Source organism: Musca vetustissima, unplaced genomic scaffold, assembly GCF_032173495.1.
Source record: "Musca vetustissima isolate MV318-11 ecotype Yass unplaced genomic scaffold, APGP_CSIRO_Mvet_v1 utg3263, whole genome shotgun sequence".
NCBI lineage: Eukaryota > Metazoa > Arthropoda > Insecta > Diptera > Muscidae > Musca > Musca vetustissima.
The window spans coordinates 190,773-210,313 of record NW_026882278.1 but is presented as its reverse complement, the minus strand read 5'-3'; positions in this window follow the sequence as shown (position 1 = coordinate 210,313).

Genomic DNA, 19,541 nt, shown 5'->3' with positions numbered 1-19,541 from the left:
TGCATAATTTACCATTAATCGAAAAAAGTCAAAAAATTAAGGAAAATTGTTTCATACAAAATATATGGCGATTTTTGAAGCATATATATAATAGCTACAGATTTTATATGGTCGATGACCCATAGTGAAATTTTATGGAGAATATTTCATTCATTGATAGCATGCCGCTAAAATGAAGTTCCTGTGGTGAAATTGGCCACTAATCGAAAAAATTCAAAAAATTGAGCAAATTTTTATCTTACAAAATTATGGCGATTTTTGAACCATATATATCAGAGCTACAGATTTTATATGGTCAGTGATCCATAGTGAAATATTTCTTTCATTGATATTATACCGCTAAAGTGATGTTTTTGGGGTAAAATTGACCATTAATCGAAAAAAGTCCAAAAATTGAGCAATATTTTTTCTTACAAAATATATGGCGATTTTTGAAGCATATATATTATAGCTACAGATTTCGTTTGTTCAGTGACCTATAGTGAAATTTTATGGAGAATACTTCTTTCATTGATATTATGCCACTAAAATGAAGTTTTGTGGGCCTAATTGGACATTAATCGAAAAAAGTCCAAAAATTGACCAAACATTTTTCATAACAAAATATATAGCAATTTTTTCAGGATATACATTATAGCTACAGCTTTCCTTTGTTCAGTGACCCATAGTGCAATTTTATGGAGAATATTTCTCTCATTGATATCATCCCGCTAATATGAAGTTTTCTGGCAATTAATCGAAAAAAGTGACCAAAATTTAACAAAACCTTTTTTAAACAAAATATAAACCATTTTTTTTCAAGATATTCATTACAGTTGCAGATTTCTTTTGGCCGGCGACCCATAGTGAAATTTTATGGAGAATATTTCTCTCATTAATATCATCCCGCTAAAATGAAGTTTTGTGGGCGAAATCGGTCATTAATCGAAAAAAGTGACCAAAATTAAACAATGCCTTTATTCACCAAAATTTAAACCGATTTTTTCAAGATATTTATTATAGTTGCAGATTTCTTTTGGTTGATGACCCATAGTAAAATTTCGTGGAGAATATTTCCCTCAATATTATTCCGCTAAAATGAAATTTTGGGGGTCAAATTGCCCATTAATCGAAAAAGTGACCAAAATAAAACAACGCGGTTTTAAATAAAATGTAAACCGATTGTTTTCAAGATATTTATTATAGTTGCAGATTTCTTTTGGTCGATGACCCATAGTGAAATTTTATGGAGAATATTTCTTTCATCCATATCATGCCACTAAAATTAAGTTCTGGAGGTCAAATTGACCATTAATCGAAAAAAAGTACCAAAATGGACAAAAATTTTTATATTACAAAATATAAAATATAAATTATATGACATTTTTGAGGATATATATAATAGCTACGAATTTCTTTTAGTCGGTGACATATAGTGAAATTTTATGGAGAAATTTTTTTTGATTGGCATCAATCCGCAAAAATTAAGTTCTCTTGTCAAAATTGTCCATTTATCGAAAAAAAAAACACAAAATGGAGCAAAATTTTATTTTTTACAAAATGTAAGTTATTTTTGCAGGTTAAATATAATAGTTACAGATTTTATGTGGTTGGTGACCCATAGTGAAATTTTATGGAGAATATTTTCTTCATTAATAGTATTTCGCTAAAATGAAGTTTTGCGGACAAAATTGGTCATTAATCGAAAAAAGTCCCAAAATTTATCAAAATTTGTATATAAGAAATATATAAAGCGATTTTTTTCTGGATATATATAATAGCTACAGACTTCGTATTGTCGGTGACCCATAGTGAAATTTTATGGAGAATATATCTTTCATTATCACCACTGAGCTAAAATGAAGTTGTGTAAATGAAATAGACCACTAATCGAAACATGGGATAAAAATAAAGCAAAACTTTTCTTTTTACCAAAATATATACCGATTTTTTGAATGTATTTATTATAGTTAAAGATTTTTCTTATTAGGTTACCCATAGTGAAATTTTGTGGAGAACATTATTTTCTTTGGTGTCATCCACTTTAAATGACATTTTGTGGACAAAATTGACCACTAATCGAAAAAAGACCAAAATTATCGTAAATATGTTTTTTATATTATACCAAAATTTACAACGATTTTTTTCAACAAAACTATTATAGCTAGAGATTTCTTTGGTTCGGTGACCTATAGTGAAATTTTATGGAGAATATTTCTACCATTAACATCACTCAACTAAAATGACAATTTGTGGACAAAATTGGCCACTTATCGAAAATAAACACAATATTTGACCAAAAACATGTTTTTTGTACCAAAATATATAGCGATTTTTTTGAAGATAAATATCATAGGTACAAATTTTGTGTTGTCGGTGACCCATAGTGAAATTTCATGGAGAATATTTTTTTCATTGGAACATCCTCCTCATATGTTATATAAAGGAAGAAAATGTCAAAAATCGAAAAATGGCCCGAATTGCCCAAAATAGTTTATAAGGCCCAAATTTGAAACACAATTTTAAATAATACCTAATCTAGCTACAGATTTCGAGTTGGCAGTGACCCATAGTGAAATTTTATCGAGAATATTTCTCTCATTGACATCATCCCCCTAAAATGCAATAAAAAGGTAGAAAATGTCAAAAATCAAAAAATTACCCAAATTGCCCAACATGGATTTTAAGGCCCAAATTTAAAACTCAATTTTAAGTGATACCTATTATAGCTACAAATTTCGTTTGTTCGGCGATCTATAGTGAAATTTTATGGAGAATATTTCTTTCATTGACATCCTCCCCCTAAAATGCAATAAAAAGGGAGAAAATGTCAAAAATCAAAAAATTACCCAAATTGCCCAAAATTGTTAATAAGCCCCAAATTTGAAACTCATTTTTAAATGATACCTATTATAGCTACAGAATTCGTGTGGTCGGTGACATATAGTGAAATTTTATGGAGAATATTTCCCTCATTGACATCATCCCTCTAAAATGCAACAAAATGGTAAAAAATGTCAAAAATCGAAAAATTACCCAAATTATCCAAAATTTTAATAAGGCACAAATTTAAAACTCAATTTTTAATGATACCTATTATAGCTGAAAATTTCGTGTGCTTGGTGACCCATAGTAAAATTTTTTGGAGAACATTTCTTTCATTGGCAACATCCCGCTCAAATGTCATAAAAAGGTAGAAAATGTCAAAAATTGGAAAATGGTCCAAATTGCCCAAATTTTTTAATAAGGCCCAAATTTCAAACACAATTTTAAGTGATACCTACTATAGCTACAGATTTTGTTTGTTCGGTGATCTATAGTGAAATTTAATGGAGAATATTTCTCTCATTGGCATCTTCCTCCTAAAATGCAATGAAAAGATAGAAAATGTCAAAAATCCAAAAATGGCCCAAATTGCCCAACATAGATTTTAAATCCCAAATTTGAAATTCAATTTTAATTCATATCTATTATAGCTACAGATTTCGTGTTGTCGGTGACCCATAGTGAAATTTCACGGAGAATATTTCTCTTATTGACATCATTCTCCTTAAATGTCATATAAAGGTAGAAAATGTCAAAAATCGAAAAATGACCCCAATTGCCCAAAATTGTTAATAAGGCCCAAATTTGAAACTCAATTTTAAATGATACCTATTATAGCTACAGATTTCGTGTTGTCGGTGACCCATAGTGAAATTTTATGGAGAATATTGCTCTCATTGACATTATCCCCCTAAAATGCTATAAAAAGTGAGAAAATGTCAAAATTCGAAAAATGACCCAAATTTCCCAAAATTGTTATTAAGGCCCAAATTTGAAACTCAATTTTAAATGTTATTTATTATAGCTACAGTTTTCGTGTTGTCGGTGACCCATAGTGACATTTTATGGAGAATATTTCTTTCATTGACCTCAAGCACCTAAAGTGAAGCACAGTGGTAAAAATGCTGAAAATCGGAAAAACCAAAAAAAAAAAAAAAAAAAAATTTTTGAAATATTTCTGACCTCCAAATTTTTTCCCGTTACTACAATTTATCTTAACACATGCTAAAATATATTTCGAAAATTTTCATTTTTTTTTGTTTTTGTCAAAAAACTATTTCCCATGAAATAGTCGCCCATCTTCTATTTAAAATGTTTGAAATGAATAACAAGACTTTGTAAAACTTTTCTCATTACCTTACATTGCTGTGCTCTACGTTAAATGATAATTAAAGAATTTTTGTGGTTTAAATCCCAAAACCCCTCCCCCTCCCAAAAAAACGTTACATTTTAGTCACATTTATTTAAATACCTACTTTGGGGTAAATGCTGTTTTTTGGATGGGAGGTGATTAAATAAATTGTTAAACATTTTTTCGATGCGGGTGGGGGTCTGTGAAAAAAATAACTGACAATAAAAATTGAGTCCGAAACTGCAAAACATTTTGTTGGGTTATTTGATTTTTCTTAACAATGGTGGGATGTGTCATGCCATCTAGTCGACATAAACGAAATCTGTTTAATTTATGTTAGAAGAAAATGAGAGTGGCTTTTGTGGTATTTCCACACATTTTTTTGCCGCTGTTTTTATAGAAATAGAATATAATTCTTATGGCAAATTAATTAATAATTAAGGAAGTTAACATAAAATGGTTTATAAATTTTATGGTTATTTTTTCAATTTAATTTGCTAAGACAAATGATTTATTTGTTAACAAAAAATTAAATTGATGAAAAATATTATTGAGGAAATAAAATTTAATAATATTTTTTTCATTTAATTTTGCATTATTTTATTATTTTTAAATTAAAAAAATAATAATTGTTTTAAATAAAAGATAAATAATATAAATTTTTTGATTTCTATATATTTTTTTATTATTAAAGGAAATAAAATTTAATGATTGCTTTTTTCTTATTTTTTTATTATTACATTATTTAATATTTTAAATTAAATTAAAAAAATAATTTTTTTAGATAAATAATATAAAAAATATTTTTTATATTCCATTTATTTTTTTATTAAAAAATATTTTTTTTTCTGTAAAAATAATACTATAATTTATTTTAAAATTTCCCTATTTTTTTCTTTTAAATTTCCATTAAATTTATTTGTAATCACTCTCTTAAATACAAACAAACCGTTGAAAGTGTTATAATTGTTCCCATTGCACACTCTGTCACCCCCTTTTTGGCTCTCTTGCCTAAATCCAATAAAATCCCCATCAATTTGTGATGATTTCCCTTTTATTAAAGGGAATTTATCAAAAGACTTAGGACACAAACTTTATTTACAGCAAGTAACGGCCTGCTTTGTTTAGCCTCTGAGGAGAGTGTTTGTTTTTGTTTTCATCACAACCTCTCTCTTTCACTCTCTCTTCCAATCATGTTCATTCATATTACAACGGTATTTCCTTTGAATGCATGAAAAAGACTTAAGACACAAACTTTGTTTACATCAATGCAGTAGCAGAAAATTTTTATTGAGAGAAATGTAAAGAGAGAATCTAATTGGAATGACAGAAGAAATGCATGCACAGTAAGAAATGCATGCACGAAAAAGACTTAAGACACGAACTTTGTTGTTTACATCAATGCAGTAGCAGGAAATTCATATTGAGAGCAATGTAAAGAGAATCCAATTGGAATTGGAGAATAACAGTAAGAAATGCCTGGATTTAATGGGAAGTTTAACAGAAAGCGTAGGAAATAGTCAAATTACTGGGAATTAAGGGGAAAAATATTAATTCTATGGAATTTGTAATATTTTTTTGGGAAATTAAAAAAATGGATTAATAAAAAAAATATATATATATATGAAAAAAATAAAAAATATTTTTAAAGAAATAAAAAATTTAAAATAATTAAAAAATTACAGTAAAAAAAAATTAAAAAATTTTTACAAATAAAACACAGAAATAATTAATTAATAAAAAACATTATAAATTCAAATTTGATTAAAAAATATTTTTTTAATAAATAAAAAAATTAAAAAAAAAAAAAAATAATTAAAAAAAAATGTTTGACAAATAAATTACAGAAATAATTAATTAATAAAAATGTTATAATTTCGAAATGGTTTTAAAAATTATTAGAAAAATTAAGACATGGAGAAAAATTTTTTAAAATATATTTTTTAAATAAATAAAAAAAATATTTGAAAAATTAAAAATTATATGAAATTAAAAAAGAAAATATTATTATACTCTTTTTTTTTTGTTATTTCTTTATTTAATTTTTTTTTTGCACCACTTTTAAAAAATGAAAACCCCCCTAAAATGCAATTGCCTAAAAAATTTTCGGTTTTGTAAAACAAATTAACACAACACAATGAAAACAATTTAGGTCAGTATGCAATCTGCCAAAAATAGCCCAAAAAAAAGCGTAAATGTTTAGACACAAATTTTACACAATTGCTAATTTCGTTTCTCGCTCTCTAATGGATTGTCTTAGTGAACTAAATGAGTTTATTAAGTTAACACAAATATTACAAAAACAAAAACAATGAAGAAATACAATATCCCAAGAAAATCGATAAACACATAAATAATGGCGATAACATAATCAATGCTAATCAAAACCTTCACATTCACACAGCATTCGGCTGACTGGCTGGCTGTGGCTGACTGGATTGATTTATTCGAAACGGGACCATAACGAAACATGTCAAATCGAAGCGTTGCACACATTTTGACATTAAGCAAAAAAAAACTTTCATAGTTTTTTGTTGTGGAGGGTACACGGGGAAATTTTTTGCAGTAACCTGATAATGAAGAATTTTATTTTTTTTTTAATTTTTTTATAAAAAAATATATTTTTTTAATGGCCAATTTCATCCCCAAAACCACATTTTAGCAGGATGATATCAATGAAAGAAATATTCTCCATAAAATTTCACTATGGGTCACCGACCAAATGAAATCTATAGCTATAATATTTATCTGGAAAAAATCGGCATACATTTTGGTATAAAAATTTATGTGGGTAATTTTGTGTCTATTTTCGATTAATGGCCAATTTCGTACACACAACCACCTTTTAGCGGGTTAATGCCAATGAGAGAAATATTCTCCATAAAATTTCACTATGGGTCATCGGCCAAAAAAAATCTCTAGCTATAATATATATCGTAGAAAAATCGGCATATATTTTGTTATAAAAAAAGTTTTGGTAAATTTCGTTCCCTTTTCGATTAATGGCCAATTTTGCCCACATAACCTCATTTTAGCGGGTTGATGCCAATGAGTGAAATATTCTCCATTAAATTTCACTATGGGTCACCGAAGAAAATAAATCTGTAGCAATTATATATATCATAGAAAAATCGGTATATATTTTATTATAAAATATATTTTGGTCAATTTCGTTCCCTTTTCGATTAATGGCCAATTTAGCCCACATAACCTCATTTTAGCGGGTTGATGCTAATGACAGAAATATTCTCCACAAATTTTCATTATGGGTCATCTACCAAAAGAAATCTCTAACTATTATATACATCGTAGAAAAATCGGTATATATTTTGTTTTAACAATTATTTGATCTATTTTGTTCCTTTTTCGATTAGTGGCCAATTTTGCCCACAAATCGTCATTTTAGCGGATTAATGTCAATGAGGGAAATATTCTCCATAAAATTTCACTATAGGTCACCGACCAAAAGAAATCTGTAGCAAAAATATATATCATAGAAAAATCGGCATAAATTTTGGTATAAAAAATATTTTGGTCAATTTTGTTCCCTTTTCGATTAATGGCAAATTTTGCCCACATAACCTCATTTTAGCGGTTGGATGTGAATGACTGAAATATTCTCCATCAAATTTCACTATGGGTCACCGACCAAACAAAGTATGTAACTATAATATTTATACATAAATTTCCTGAATCATTTTTTTCTCCAAGTGTATTTTCGTGGATCAAAGAAATGCATTCATTTTGAATGCTCGTGTGACCGCAAAATTATCAAAGTTATTGGTAACATTGATTTGCAAATATTTTTCTTTTGTTGTTGTTTTTTTATTATCTGCAAAAAATATTCCTCATTTTACTCTCTCTCTCTCTCTCTCTCTGTCTTTCCATCACACCAATTAGCAAATCTTGTCGATTGGTCTTTATAACAGTTATCTCAATGTAGTTTGTTGTTGTTGTTGATTACTGTAAAGGGAATGCGCGTCTGATTAGCCGTGAGAGAGAGGAAGAGAGCGAATGAGTGTAAGAGGGAGTTATTATTATGTTATCAATGATCTTTGATTTAAGAGCTGTGGCAGATGAGGTGTTAAGTTGAACTAATTTTAGCCCAAATAAAAAACGAAAAAAAATTATGAAATAAAAAAAATAAATAAATAAAAAAAATAAAAAACAACATTTAAAAAATACAATCGATTTGTGTTAATTTGTTTATACAATATTTTTTTTTTTGAAAATTATCAAATTCATGGGCATTCGATGGGTTGGCATTTTGAATGAAGATAGACAAAGAAAATTAAAGCCTGGCTTACACTTGACCAAAAAATTATGAAATATGCAGAAATGTGATAATTGCTATCAAATTAAATAATTATTATGCAAAAAAATTTGTGTTAATAATAATTATTATTTTCTAAAGAAAATGAAATTAAATTCACTTTAGAAACAAGGAAACCAGCTTTACCTTGTAAATTTCCTACATCTGTTTTTTAATTTTTAATTTTTTTTTCTCAAAGAGAAAGTGTTCACATTTCATGTCAAGTATCTATTTGTTAAGTACACTTTTTGGCCAACAACACCAAAAAATAATATTAAATAATTTTAATTTTTTTTTGGTTAAATGACGAAATGCCATGTAACAAACTGAACTTCTTGGGCAGTTATTTTTTTTTTGTATTTTTATTACACTGCATTTCATGTTTATCTTTATTGCCATTTTGTGAAATATTATCACAAAGCGTTTTTCGCAGCATTGTGAACTGAAATATTTAGCCACTATCAAAAAAAAATTATAAACAACAATTATAAATTATTATTACCTCAGGGCAATAACAATTAAAATAGGGGAAATTATTTTAATTTTTTTGGACATTTAAAGAAAGTTTTTTTTCATAATATATATTAAAGTTACAGATTACTTGTGGTCCGTGACCCACAGTGAAATTTTGTGGAGAATATTTCTGTCATTGGTATCAACCCGATAAAATGATGTTATGTAGGCAAAATTGGTCAATAATCGAAAGTAACACAAAATTGACCCAAAATATATTTATACCAAAATATACGCAGATTTTTCATGTTATATATAAAAGTTACAGATTTTATTTGGTCGGTGATCTATACTGAAATTTTCTGCAGAATATTTCTTTCATTGAGATCATCCCCCTAAAAGGAAGTATTGTTCACAAAATTGGCCACTAATCGAAAGTAACTCAAAATTGACCAAAAATATTTTTATACCGAAATATGCGTCGATTTTTTTATACCTTATATAATAGCTACAGATTTCGATTGGTCGATGACTCATAGTGAAATTTTCTATAGAATATTTTATCCATTAACATCAACCCCCAAAAATTAAGTTTTGTGCACAAAATTGGCCAATAATCGAAAGTAACACAGAAATGACCCAAAATATTTTTATACCAAAATATACGCCGATTTTTTATGCTTTATATAATAGCTACAGATTTCAATTGGTCGGTGACCCACAGTGAAATTTTATGGAGAATATTTTTTTTATTAGCATCAACCCGCTTAAATTAAGATTTGGTGGTAAAATTGATCATTAATCGGAAATGGTACAAAAATTACGCAAAATAGTTTATATATCAATGTATATACCGATTTATCCATGATATTTATTATATTTACAGATTTCGATTAGTCGATGACCCATAATGAAATTTTCTATAGAATATTTTTTCCGTTAGCATAAACCCCCTAAAATGTAGTTTTGGTGGTAAAATTGGTCACTAATCGAAAAAAGTACTAAAATTTACAAAATTTTTTATATTTAAAATTTAATATAATTTATATGACATTTTTCAGAATATATATAATAGGTACAGATTTCGTGTAGTCGGTGACCCATAGTAAAATTTTATGGAGAATATTTTTTTCATTAGCATCATTCTGCTAAAATCAGGTTTTGTGCTTAAAATTGGTCACTAATCGAAAAAGGTAAACAATTGGACAAAATATTTTTTTATTAAAATATATACCGATTTTTTCATGATATTTGTTATAGTTATGGATTTCATTTATTCGGTGACCCATAGTGAAATTTGATGGAGAATATTTCTTTCATTGAGATCATACCGCTAAAATGATGTTTTGTGCACAAAATTGGCCACTAATCGAAAATGATACAAAAATGACCAAAAATATATTTTTAAAAAAATATAAACCGATTTTTTCGTTATATTTATTATAGTTACAGATTTTGTTTGGTCGGTGACCCACAGTGAACTTTTGTGCAGAATATTTCTTTCATTGGTATCACCCCGCTAAAATGAAGTCTTGTTCACAAAATGGACCACTAATCGAAAGTAACACAAAATTGACCTAAAATATGTTTATAACAAAATATATACCGAATTATTTGTTATATTTATTATAGTTACAGATTTCGATTGGTCGGTGACCCATAGTGAAATTTTCTATAGAATATTTTATCCATTGGCATCAACCCCATAAAATTACATTTTGGTCGTAAAATTGATCACTAATCGAAAATGGTACAAAAATTACCCAAAAATATATTTATACCAAAATATACACCGATTTTTTATGTTTTATGTAATAGCTACAGATTTCGTATGGTCGACGACCTATAGTGAAATTCGATGTAGAATATTTCCTTCATTGGTATCTACCCTCTAAATTGAAGTTTTGTTCACGAAATTGGCCACTAATCGAAAAAGGCACTAAATAGACCATTACTATTTTATACCAAAAATATATACCAAGTTTTTCATGATATATGTAATAGTTACAGATTTTATTTGTTCGGTGACCTATAGTGAAATTTGATGTAGAACATTTCTTTTATTATCAACTTCCCGCTAAAATGAAGTTTAGAGAGCAAAATTGGGCATTTATCGAAAAAATGTACAAAATTGACCAATTACAGTTTTATGTATAAATTGATAGTCAAGTTGCATTGATATCTATTACAGCTAGAGAATTCGATTGGTCGGTGACCCATAGTGAAATTTGATGGAGAATATTTCTTTCATTATCATCTTCCCGCTAAAATGAGTTTTAGAGCTCAAAATTGGCCATTTATCGAAAAAGTTCAAAATTTACCAAAGCTATTTATACCAAAAATATATATCAATTTTTTCATGATATATATTATAGCTACAGATTTCCAGTGGTCGGTGACCCATAGTGAAATTTGATGGAGAATATTATATTCATTGACATCATACCGCTAAAATGAGGTTTAGAGCTCAAAATTGGACATTAATCGAAAAAAGCACAAAAATGACCAAACATATTTTTTATTCTTTTTTATGATTTTTGTTATAGATTTTTTATGATTTTTGTTATAGATTTTTTATGATTTTTGTTATAGCAACAGATTTCATTTGGTCGGCGACCTATAGTAACATTTGATGTAGAATATTTTTTCCATTGGTATTATGTCGCTAAAATAAAGTTTAGACCACAAAATTGGCCATTTATCGAAAAAAGTGCAAAATTGACTTAAAAAATTTTTTTATACCAAAATGTATACCAATTTTTCTATGATATATATAATAGTTACAGATTTGATTTCTTCGGTGACCCATAGTGAAATTTGATGGAGAATATTTCTTTCATTGATATTATAACGGTAAAATGAAGTTTAGTCCGCGAAATTGGTCATTTATCGGAAAAAGTGCAAAATATTTTATACCAAAATGTATACCGATTTTTTCCATGATATATACAATAGTTACAGGTTCCATTTCTTCGGTGATCCATAGTGAAATTTGATAAAGAATATTTTTTCCATTAACATCAACCCACTGAAATTAAGTTTAGTATACAAAATTGGTCATTTATCGAAAAAAGTGCAAAATTTACCAAAATTATTTTTTATACCAAAATGTATACCGATTTTCTATAACATATATAAATATAAAATTTTATGAACCAATAGAATATGATGTGTGTGTATTTCTTTCATTGATTTTATAACGGTAAAATGAAGTTTAGTCCACGAAATTGGCCATTTATCGAAATAATGCAAAATCTACCAAAATTATTTTTTATACCAAAATGTATAACAATTTTTCCAACATATGTGTTGCAGCTACAGATTTCATTTGTTCGGTGACCTATAGTGAAATTTGATGTACAATATTTTTTCCATTGGCATTAATCTGCTAAAATAAAGTTTAGTTGACAAAATTGGTCATTTATCGAAAAAGGAGCTAAATTTACCAACATATTTTATATACCAAAATATATACCGATTTTTTCATGATATATATTATAGCTACAGTTTTCATTTGTTCGGTGACCCATAGTGAAATTTTCTATAGAATATTTTTTCCATTGGTATCATCCTCCTAAAATGTAGTCTTATTAACAAAACTGGCCATTAATCGAAAAATGTCCAAAAATGACCAAAACTCACTTTATGCATATCTCTCTTCTAGAGTAAATAATAGCATATCCCATACATTTCTACTCTTACTGAGCTCACCCAAGAGTCATTAGGTATGTGAGCATGTGTGTGTGTATTTTTTCATGTTTTAATAATAAAACGTATATTAATAAATAATTTTTTTTTATTTGATGTACGGGAATGATCAAGTTGTTTGGTCTGACTGACTATTTGCACTTAACTATTTGTTTTCTTTTGTTGTTGTTGCTGTTTTTTTTTAATGATTTGTAATAGCATCATGGCAAAGCATTAATATTTACTTTGACTGATCATTGACTGACCACAGCCAACATCTGCAGCAGCAGTCTGCAGCACGCCGCAACGCAACCCAATTATGAAGTTTCAATATTTATTTGGCCTATTTTGCTGTTTGTTCGTATGGCAAACGTAATAATCTGGTTAACCATATGGTTAGCATTTTATGTTATTATTTTTTTAAATGGGTTTGGAATTTGTATGCCAAAAAAAATTAACAATCGATCATTGTTTGGGTTTCAGATTGTTCGTGCATTCATTTTGTTTGGAATTTTATTTGCTTCGATAAGGTGTTTTCGATTTTTGATAGGCATGCAAATGAAAGTCTTGAACTTCAAATGGGAATATCAATGACTAATTAAATGTCTATTTCAATGTTAATTGAGGGATTAACAAAAAAACGAACAATTTTTTTTCTTAAAGAAGAAGAACAAAATCGTAAAAAAGAAAAAATAAAAAAAAAAATATTTTTTGGGTATTTTTAAAAATGTGAATTTTTTGCCCACTGTGCCTCATTTACGAGGCTTGATGTTAATGGTAAAAATATTCTATATCAAATTTCACTATGGGTCACCGACCATATGAAGTCTGTAACATTAATATATATCATGAAAAAATCGGTATATAATTTGGTATGAAAATAGTTTTGGTCAAATTTGTTCATTTTTCGATTAATGGCCAATTTTGTTTACAAAACTTCATTTTAGCAGGATGATACCAAGAGAAAAAATAATCTACATAAAATTTCACTATAGGTCGCCGAACATATGAAAATCTGTAACTCTTATATATTTACTAGAAAAATCGGTATAGATTTTGGTATAAAATTAGTTTTGGTCAATTTTGTTCCTTTTTCGATTAATGGCCAATTTTGGGAACTAAACTTCATTTTAACGAGTTGATGTTAATGAAAGGAATATTCTATATCAAATTTCACTATGGGTCGCCGAACATATAAAATCTGTAACTCTTACATATATTATAGAAAAATCGTTATAGATTTTGGTATAAAAAATATTTTAGTAAATAATGTTATTTCTTCGATTAATGGCCAATTTCGGTCACAGATCTACATTTTAGAGGGTTGATATCAGTGAAAGATATACTCTGCATCAAATTTCACTATGGGTCGCCGAACATACAAAATTTGTAACTCTTACATATATAATAGAAAAATCGGTATAGATTTTGGTATAAAAGTTATTTTGATGAATATTGGTCGTTTATCGATTAGGGGCCAATTTTATACATTAATCTTAATTTTAGCGAGTTGATGTTAATGAAGAAAATATTCTACATCGAATTTCACTATGGGTCGCCGAACATATAAAATCTGTAACTCTTACATATATAATAGAAAAATCGGTATATATTTTGGTATAAAAGTTATTTTGTGTATTTTGGATTAAATTTTATGTAAACTTTTTTAGCGGGTTTATGTCAATGAATTTCGAAAGATTCTACATTTTTCACTATGGATCACATCGAATTTCACTATGCAACATACAAAATCTGTAACTCTTACATATATAATAGAATAATCGGTATACATTTTGGTATAAAATATAGTTTTGGTCAATTTTGTTCCTTTTTCGATTAATGGCCAATTTCGTCCACAGATCAACATTCTAGAGGGTTGATATTAATGAAAGATATATTCTACATCGAATTTCACTATGGGTCGCCGAACATACAAAATCTGTAACTCTTACATATATAATAGAAAAATCGGTATAGATTTTGGTATAAAAGTTATTTTGTGTGAATATTGGTCGTTTATCGATTAGGGGCCAATTTTATGCACTAAACTTAATTTTAGCGGATTTATGTCAATGAAAGAAAGATTCTACATCAAATTTCACTATGGATCACCGAAGCAATGAAATCGATAACTATAATATTTATCTGGATAAAATTGGGTTATATTTTGGTATAAAATATAGTTTTGGTCAATTTTGTTCCTTTTTCGATTAATGGCCAATTTCGTCCAGAAAACTGAAGTTTAGCGGCATATTGCCAATGAATGAAATATTCTGCATCGAATTTCACTATGGGTCGCCGACCATACAAAATTTGTAACTCTTACATATATAATAGAAAAATCGGTATACATTTTGGGATAAAAAAAGGTTTTCGACAATTTTGTTCCTTTTTCGATTAATGGCCAATATTTGCATTAAATCTTCATTTTAGCGGATTTATGCCAATGAGAAAAATATTCTACATCAAATTTCACTTTAGGTCTCCGACCAATCGAGATCCGTAGCTAAAATATAGATTACGAAAAAATCGGTTTAAATTTTGACATAATGACAGTTTTGGTTCAATTTGTGTTACTTTCGATTAATGACCAATTTCTTGATATAAACGTCATTTTAGCTCATTTATGTCAATGACAAAAATATTCCGCATCAAATTTCACTATGAGTTACCGACCATACCAAATCTGCTGCTATATTATATATCAATAAAAATGTGATATATATTTTGGTAAAAAAAAGGTTTTGGTCAATTTTGTTCCTTTTTCGATTAATGGTCAATTTTTCCATCAAAACTTCATTTTAGCGGATTTATACCAATGAGAGAAATATTCTCCATCAAATTTTACTATAGATCACCGGACAAGCGAACTCTGTAACTATAGTATATATCTTGAAAAAATCGTTATATATTTTGTTATAAAAAATTATTTGGACATTTTTGTTCCTTTTTCGATAAATGGTCAATTTCGTCTGGTAAACTTCATTTTATGGAGATGATGTTAATGAAAGATATATTCTACATCGAATTTTATTGGGGGTCATTGACCAAGCAAAATCCGCAGCTATAACATAATCATGACAAAACCTGGTGTATAATTTGATATAAATATAATTTTGGTCAGTTTTCTTCCTTTTTCGATTAATTGTCAATTTTATGTACTAAACTTTATTTTAGCGGCTTGATGTCAATGACAGAAATATTCTACATCAAATTTCAGTAGGGGTCATCGAACTAATTAAATCTCTAACTATAATATATACCATTGAAACAGTGTTATATATTTTGCTATAAAATTGTTTTTTGTCAATTTTGTTCTTTTATCGATTAGTGGCCATTTTTTTTTTTTTTTGTAACAAAATTGAAAGTTGTGACCTTGTACAAAATTAAATTGGAATCCAATATTTTTAATGGCGTAATAAAAAAAAATTATTTATTTCCTGTACTCTAAATTACCCATCTATTTAATTTGCATAAAAAACTTGATAGGCCATGTTCACAAAAAAAAAAAAAAAAAAACAAACCTAACCTCACCTAATACAAATATTAACCAATGTGTTGCAGAGACTAACAACAAATAACGCCTTAAACCAATAGTGGCCAGACACAATAAAAGCTGTAAATAAATGTTTGCCCTTTGGCGAATGATTGTCAATATTTTTTAAGGGAATTTGAAAAGACATTCATTTCCAATGTAAATTAAAAAACACCTCACATTATGTCAGTCATAATCACATCCAATAATCAGTTACCTAAATGATGATATCGTATGGTGTCAAAACCTGACAACCTTCCCCTCCCCCTCTTAGACACCCATAGTTGAAAAAAACACAAGCAAACAAATCAAATCAAAACAAAACAAAAGAAATGAAAAAAAATTCCAACAAGAAAACAAATTCATGGTGCATTTGGCTGACAATAGATCAATAAACATAAAAACATGATCAGTTTTGGTCAATGTAAAATTATTATCATTGTGTTTTCTTCTTCTTCTTTTTCATTTTTTTGAACTGCAACCATCTCAGCATTTTCTGATATGATCATGATCACCATCATCATCTTTATTGTTGTTATAACCATGATCTTCATTTGTAAGCTGCCTTGTCTGTATGATAGGCGACATTAGCCGCTTAGCACAATGAGATTTTGATTGTTCGTATTACGAACAACAACAATAAAAAGTGCAACATCACAAAAAGAAGAAGAAGCGAATGGCACACACATACACACACAAACAATGAAGAGACTGGGTCATTATTGAAAAGAATGAGAAGAGGAATTTTTTTCGCTGCAAAAAAATCACCTGAGACCTAAAATATATAACGATTTTTTTATGATATATATAATAGCTAGAGATTTTATTTGTTCGGTGACCCATAGTGAAATTTTATGTAGAATATTTCTTCCATTGCTATCAAACAGCTAAAATGAAGTTTAGTAGACAAAATTGGTCATTTATCGAAAAAGTAGCAAAATTGACCAAATTATTTTTTATACCAAAATATATGCGGATTTTTTCAAGATATATATAATAGTTACAGGTTTCATTTGTTCGGTAACCTATAGTGAAATTTGATGCAGAATATTTTTTCCATTGGCATTAATCCGCTAAAATTATGTTTTGTGGTCGAAATTGGCCACTAATCGAAAAAAGTAATAAATTGACCAAATAATTTTTTTTACCAAAATATATCCGGATTTTTTCATGGTTTATATAATAGTTACAGATTTCATTTTGTTTTTTTTTCATTGGTGACCTAAATGGAGTTTTGTGCTCGAAATTGGCCACTTATCGAAAAAGTAGCAAAATTGACCAACTTATTTTGTATACTAGAATAATATCCGGATTTTTTTCATGATATATAATATAGCTACAGATTCCGATTGTTCATTGATCCATAGTGAAATTTGATGTAGAATATTTTTTTCATTGACTTCAACCCGCTAAAATAAAGTTTACTAGACAAAATTGGTCATTTATCGAAAAAAACCCAAAAATGACAAAATTATTTCGTATACCTAAATATATATTTTTATGGTATATATAAAAGTTACAGATTTCATTTGTTCGGTGACCCATAGTGAAATTTGATAGGGAATATTTCTTCTATTGCTATCAAGTAGCTAAAATTAAGTTTGGTAGACAAAATTGATCATTTATCGAAAAAACGCAAAAATTACCAAATAATTTTTTATACCAAAATATATCCAGATTTTTTAAGGTATATATTAAAGTTACAGACTTCTTGTGTTCGGTGACCCATAGTGAAATTTGATGTAGAATATTTTTTTGATTGCTTTCAATCAGCTAAAATGAAGTTTAGTGGACAAAAATGGTCATTTATCGAAAAAGGAGCAAAATTGCTCACAATATTTTTTCTACCAAAATATATACGGATTTTTTCATGGTATATATGATAGTTACGGATTTCATTTGTTCGGTGACCCCTAGTGAAATTCGATGGAGAATATTTCATTCATTATCAACTTCCCGCTTAAATGATGTTTTGTAGCCGAAATTGGCCACCAATCGAAAAAGGAACCAAAATAAACCAAAACATTTTTATACCAAAATATATATACATTTTTTCATGGTATGTGTTACAGCTACAGATTTCATTTGTTCGGTGAACCATAGTGCAATTTGATGGAGAATATTTTTGTCGTTGACATCAATTCGCTAAAATTGTTTTTTGTAATCGAAATTGGTCATTTATCGAAAAAAAGCTAAAATGACCAACATTATTTTTTATACCAAAATAAATACTGATTTTTTATGATACATATAATAGCTACAGATTTCTTTTGTTCGGTGACCTATAGTGAAATTTGATGAAGAATATTTCTTTCATTAGTATTTACCCGCTAAAATTGTGTTTTATGACCGATATTGGTACCACTAATCGAAAAGGGAACCAAAACATTTTTATACCAAAATATATATACATTTTTTTCATGGTATATATTACAGCTACAGATTTCATTTGTTCGGTGACCCATAGTGAAATTTGATGGAGAATTTTTTTTCCATTAACGTCAAACCGCTAAAACGAAGTTTTGTGCCCAAAATGACAACTAATCGAAACAAGTAACAAAATGGACCAACATTCTTTTTTATACCAAAATATATCCGTATTTTTTATGGTATATATTATAGCTACAGATTTCATTTGTTCCGTGACCCCTAGTGAAATTTGATGGAGAATATTTTTTCCATTAACGTCAAACCGCTAAAACGAAGTTTTGTGGCCAAAATTGGGCACTAATCGAAAAAGTGACAAATTTGCCGACTAATATTTTTCTTATTTTTTTTCCTATTTAATTATTTTTTTCTTATTAATTAAATAATTTCTTTATTTTTTTTTTAATTTTTTTTTTTGGGAAAATTTTTTTTTTCTAAATTTTTTTTTTTTTTAAATAATTTGTTTCCCATAATTTCCTGTTAAAACCCTTAAAATTGTATATTAAAAGACTTAAGAAACGAACTTCCTATATGGGTTACCAATGTAAACAATGGTGAGAGACAGAGTGGAAGAGAGGGAGAGAGAGATAGTAAGAGCTGCTTATAGTTGTTTAGCTGATATTTGCTGGAAAAAAGACTTAAGACACATGCACCAAATGCAATTTCCAATCCCAATAAGAATATTCAAAGATGTTTATATAGTGCTATGAAAGAAAGAGAGAGTGAGAGAGAGGGTGAGAGAGTGGGAGAGGGGGATATATTATTCTTATTGGCAGACCATTTAAGAGCAAAAGACTTAAGAAACAAACCTATAATGAGTGAATTAAATTAAAAAATAATGGAATTTAAAGGGAATAAATGAATTTTTTTATTTTTTCGGGTATTTTGTAATAAGAAAAAAATATTAAAAAAATAAATAAAATTAAAAAACTATAAAAAATAAATATTTTCCAAAAATTAAAGGGAAATTT